We start from the raw sequence: 6187 nt of genomic DNA, 5'->3' as shown, positions 1-6187 counted from the left end.
TAGGTTGATCATCTCTCTTGGATTTAGTGCCTCAATCTACAAAACATAACCACTTAATAAAACCCAATTAGCATCTAATATATCAGTCCAATGCAATCATATTTAATCAATGATTCAAAACTACTCTAACATAGTTAGAAAGCATAGTTGTTACATGCATATTTTGTAGCTTTATATCTTTAGTCTAAGATTTCTACTAGTCCATTCAAATGTGACCATATCAGCATGCACCCTTCCATAGTTTCAACATCTAGAAGCCTTGAGATAAGCTCGATTTCATCAGTTAGTACCAACTCTAGTAATTTCAACTGCTTATCAATCTATTTCATATGCATAATCACAAACACACATTTACATAATGCATTCAACCATGCATTCTAACAATTTATCAATCATGCACATCAGCATGCTTGCACACTACCTGCACCTTTCTCATTATTCATATACATTCATGAAATGTAAAAACAACCTCCTTTACGAGAACTTACATCCATTCAATGACATGTCTCATAGGTACAACATGGTGTCCTCTTCCATGTGACAACAACAAATAAGGAATGATTTATTCCAAATACCATGGAGTGATTTGGTGACCATCAATGTCAATTGGATCCTAATCAAACCCAACTCTTGATTTAATCTCCATTTATACATTCATATCATTGCATATTTCATATTTTCAAGAGGGACATTCTTACCTAATTTCCACTTAATATTTTGAACAAACCAAAACACATCAGCTTGGTTGTTAGTAGTTATTGGATGTTACATGATTAGTTGTGTCTCAAGGAGGTCTCTTACACTCCTCTTCACCAACCTATTGATCAATACTTTATTATTTCTAGCCTTGTGCCCACAAGACCCTATGCATCATCCTCATCAACTTCTCTAGCCATACAGTCAACTTGTTCCTAGTTACATGTTTATCAATCCATGGTTAGTCATCATAATAATCTTATGACACTATGAGTCCACAAGAATATCACATGTATGTTCAATCATTATTTACATGCACCATGGCATATTTGTATGCATATAACATCTCATTATCCTTATTCCTATTAGTGCATATGCAATTTGGCTATTCAATCTCTTGCCATCTCATCAATCCTATGTGCTTATTTATCAGCATATTACAACCCTTTTAGAATTTAATAAAGCATCAAAATAGCAAGAAATAACTTTAGAGATTCCCCCTCATAATCATGGTTGAATTAATTGGCCATGTGATTCTATGGTTATCATTTATTAATCTATTTGAGGGATGTCTAGTCAACATCCTAACTATGTCCTCTTTCACAACCTTGGAAATCAATATTCTAATGAATCCTTATTTTATTACATCTTCAACATTCTTGCCTAAATCTCTTAAAAAGGATATGATACTCTTGTCTCAAATCCATTATATATACATCACAAGCTTGGGTCTATAAAGAAATTTTTCTCTACCCAATCATCATGGTTTCATGTTGTACAACCTTACTACTACACTTCTTACTTTGGAACCTTTGCTCTATTACTATGGCAACTCGAATTTTGTAGTTTATCTTCTTAGCCCATCCATGTCCAGTGTTGAACCTTTTCTTTGACCACTCTATATTAGAGTAGTAGTAGATGCTACTCTATAGTATAGTGGTAGTAGATACCACTCTATAGTAGACCAGTACCTTTGTAAGTCACTTTGGTACTACTTTGTAGTATAGGCCACCTTCTAGGAAAGCTCTACTTTCATCCTTGTGATACATCTCTGGCCCTCTAGGCCTAGCATTTGAACCTTTAGCTCTTTGTAGCGGAGCTCCAAAATTTACCCTTGTGGTGTATCTCTAGCCCACTCAAGTCTAGTGTTTGAACCAAAACTCTAATGCCACTTTGTATTAAAGCTCTAATTTCATTTATGTGGTGTATCTTTGGCCCAATCAAGTCCTATTTTTGAACCATAGATCTAATACCACTCTATAACATACTCAAACCCCTAATTTTGTATTAGGTTTGTGAGGCATAATTAGACCTGACCTTCAAGGTTTGTTATGAAGAAGGGGTTATCAAAATTCCTCTTTCTTTTGACACCTCAAATCATATTTCTAATATTTACATTGTCTTATACTTATTGAGAAATTTCCAACAATATGTTAGGTCCCTATAATACTAGTGATTCCCCCATTACTATTGTCATTGTATCCCTTATTGTTATTGTTGTGCCCCTATTGTCCCCATATTTTTATTATTGTGCCCCATAGAATCCTACTATTATTATTTTTGTGCCTTTATATTATTATTGTCGACGCTTTGGTTATATTGTGACCCCTTAGACTCCTATATATAGAAAGGAGGTTTTTTCATTTGAATCATCTAAGAATTGTTCATTTGTGTAATGTAAAGGTGGTTTTCCCCTTGAAAAGGCTTATTTCTAAGGTGTTGATCTATCTTTTCTATCTTTTTGTGAGCTGCTTTCGTAACATTTGGTATCAAAGCTTTAGATTCTAGGGTTTCATTGCTCCAAATAGGTCATCATGGAATTTGCACTATAATGTTTTTTCTGTGACGTTTCAGAAGCTAAAAAAACCCATTTGAGAAAAAATCTCGCTGATCCTTAGGCCCAAATTTTAAATCTTGTCTAGCTATATTTTCGGAGATATAATCTGAGGAAGTTAGGGTTTTTGCAGACTCCCGAATTACATTCCAAACAAGTGACCTTGGGAAAATCGTCATAACTTTCGCTATGAGCATCATATTGAATTTTAGTAAGAAGTTACAGAAAGAGGACAGACTGTAGTGTTTTTGGGTATCATTTTTAGAACCTAAGGTTGAAACAGTGACCCGCTGCACGTCATACAAGTTCGCTCTACTGAACCAATCTATACTCAGGTCATCGTGGGAGATTTGGAATAATTCTTCATTGGAGAATCCAATATTGATCAGACTTGTGGGGTTAGAAATATACTCAGATGGTTACTACAGAAAGAAATTTTAGACCTTGGAGATCCACAATTACAGAGATACATCAAATTCAATATCGAGCTCCTACAAAGTGAAAAACGGTGTGTAGTTTTTTTTTAATTTTTGCATAAGCTTGGTTTGAAAAATTAGTTTGAAGGAATTCAAAGGGCATAGTGAAGCACTATTATTGGTAATTTATGCCCCAAAGAAAGAAAATGGAAACACCTAGTAAGTAACCTGAAAGCTCTAGTATGACTCATGAAGAAGAGGAAGAAATGCAACGTGATATATCAAAATTGCGAGACCAAGTGCGACAAATTTCACTCACACAAAAAGTAACAGAAGCTAAGATAGATGATTTAAAGAAAGATGTAGAAGCTAAGATGTATGGTGTGGAAGCTAATATGGATGGTTTAAAGAGAGGCGTAGAAGCTAAGATGAATGATGTGGAAGCTAAGATGGACGGTGTGGAAGCTAAGATGGATGGTGTCGAAGCTAATATGGATGGCGTGGAAGCTACATGGATGATTTAAAGAAAGGCATGGAAGATTTGAAGGTAGATTTGAAGACAGATTTGACAAAGTTTCTACAAGAAATGCTTACTAATTGCAAAAGGGTAGTAAAGGAAACTCATGATGAGAACAAAATAAATGTTAATCGTGATTTCATAGACTCTAACGTTGGATCGAAGAACCACCATGTTCCAAAGATCAATATGAGGAAGTTTGATGGCAAGGATCCCGGAACATGGATACTAGAGATGGAGCAATTTTTTGATCTCCATAATGTGCAAAACACACAAAAGGTACACATTTCAACTTTATATTTGGAACCAAATCATTTTGTATGGTATTGATGGCTTTGCTCTCATAAACAAATTGTCAGTTGGGCTATTTTTACGGATGAAATGATAGCACATTATGAGGATAAAAAAAGCAACACCTTTTTTAGCCAATTGATAAATCTCAAACAAAAGGGTTAAATGATAGAGCACATTGAGGACTTCCAAAAATTGAATATAAGGGTAAAATATATTCTAGAGGAGCATAGGATTGATGTGTTCATAGTGACTTTAAAAGATAACATCCAACATGAGGTTCGCCTTTGGGAACCAGATTCATTGGAGAAGGCATTCAGGTTGGCAAGAAAAATGGAAAGAAAATTTATGGCAACAAGGAAGCCTACCACTCACAATGATAAAGATGGAAATGTTGCTGCCCCTAGCCATCCACAACCTACAAATTTGACACCACAACAATTGGAAGAAAAAAGAGAAAAAGGGCTTTGTCACAGTTGTGATAGAAAATATACTAAAGGTCATAAGTGTGCCAAGAAGAAATTATTTTACATAGATTGTGAAGAGGAGGAAGAAAAGGAATAAGAAATATCAAAGGAAGAGGATATACACCAGGAAAAAACCCTAGAAAAAGAAGAAATGAATCTGACCATATCTTGTAATGCATTGGCTAGAATTACCACTCCTCAAACTGTCAAGATAGAAGGGCATATCAAGAAGAAAAAGGTAATAGTGTTGATTGATTTGGGAAGTACCCATAATTTTATTCATTACAAGATAGCCAAGGAATTGAATTGCTTCCTATGTCCAACACCAGAGTGTCAAGTGATGGTTGAAAGTGGAAGAACCATAAATTTCTCAGGAAAGTGTCATAATATCAAGCTATCCATGGGAGAATATGTATTGAATAGCCCAATGCTTTCCATTCCAATGGGTGGTGTTGATGTTGTACTAGGAGTCCAATGGATACAATCCTTGGGTACAATAGCTTTTAATTTTCAAGAAATTTTCATGAAATTCTATTCAGAAGGAAATGAAGTTGAATTAAGGGGTATCACAGGGAAACCGGGAAAAGATAATCAGCTCTAACGGAATGGCAAAGCTTCTAAAGAAAGAAAAACGAGGCATAATTTCACAATTATGTTCACTAGAGGTTCCCACATCGAAATCATCCATTTCTCCAGATCTCCGAAAAGTCTTGGACAATCATTCCAAGGTATTTGAGACTCCCAAAGGCCTCCCAACTATTCATGATCATGATCATACTATTAATTTGATTCCAGGAAGCGTTCCTCCAAACATCAGGCCTTACAGATATCACTATGTACAAAAGAGTGAAATTGAACGTATGGTTGTAGAAATGCTATAGGCGGGTATAATTCAACCTAGTCCAAGTTCCTTCTCTGCTCTAGTAGTATTGGTTCACAAGAAGGATGGATCATGGCACATGTGTCTAGATTATAGGGAGCTCAACAAGCTCACTATTAAAGATAAATTTCCCATTCTTGTCATTGATGAATTATTGTACGAATTGTATGGATCAATTTACTTCACCAAGTTAGATATTCGTTCATTATATCATCAAATCAGAATGAAGACTGAAGACATTCCAAAAATAGCATTTAGAACTCAAGAGGTCATTATGAATTTTTGGTCATGCCTTTTGGCCTTACTAATCCACCTTCTACATTTCAAGGTTTGATGAATTCCATTTTCAAACCCTTCCTTAGAAAATTTGTGATAGTATTTTTTGGTGATATACTAATCTACAACAAGTCTTGGAAGGATCATGTCTAACACGTCTACATGGTGCTCAAACTATTGGAGGAGAAACAATTATATGCAAAAATCTCCAAATGTTTCTTTGGAGTACAAGAGGTGGAATATCTGGGTCATATTGTATCTCATGAAGGTGTTAAGGTAGACCCTAGCAAAATTAAAACCATTAAGGAATGGAAAATCCCCACATCCATAAATCATCTACGAGGATTTCTCGAGTTGACAGGGTATTATCGCATGTTTGTTAAGAATTATGGGAGAATAGCAGCACCTCTAACAACAATATTGAAGAAAGATGCATTTTCATGGACTCCAGAAGCAATGAAGGCCTTTGAATATCTTAAAAAGGAAATGTGTCAAGCACCATTATTAGCTACACTGGACTTCACAAAAACATTTATTGTGGAATGTGATGCCTCGGGAAATGGAATTGGTGTTGTTTTAATGCAAGAAGAAAGACCCATTGCTTTCAAAAGTCATCCAATCAAAGGAAAGCATTTACACAAAGCTATTTATGAGAAGGAAATGTTTGCAATAATACATGCACTTAAGAAATGGTGACCCTACCTAATGGGAAGACACTACAAGGTAAAAAAAGATCATGATAGTTTTAAATACTTTTTAGAACAAATATTATCTTCAGAAGAGAAGAAAAAATGGGTCACAAAGATGTTG

Source organism: Pinus tabuliformis, chromosome 6 (assembly GCF_031772625.1).
Source record: "Pinus tabuliformis cultivar Carrire ecotype Pingquan chromosome 6, CPIR1, whole genome shotgun sequence".
NCBI classification, from domain to species: domain Eukaryota; kingdom Viridiplantae; phylum Streptophyta; class Pinopsida; order Pinales; family Pinaceae; genus Pinus; species Pinus tabuliformis.
Note: the sequence above shows the minus strand (reverse complement) of the source record.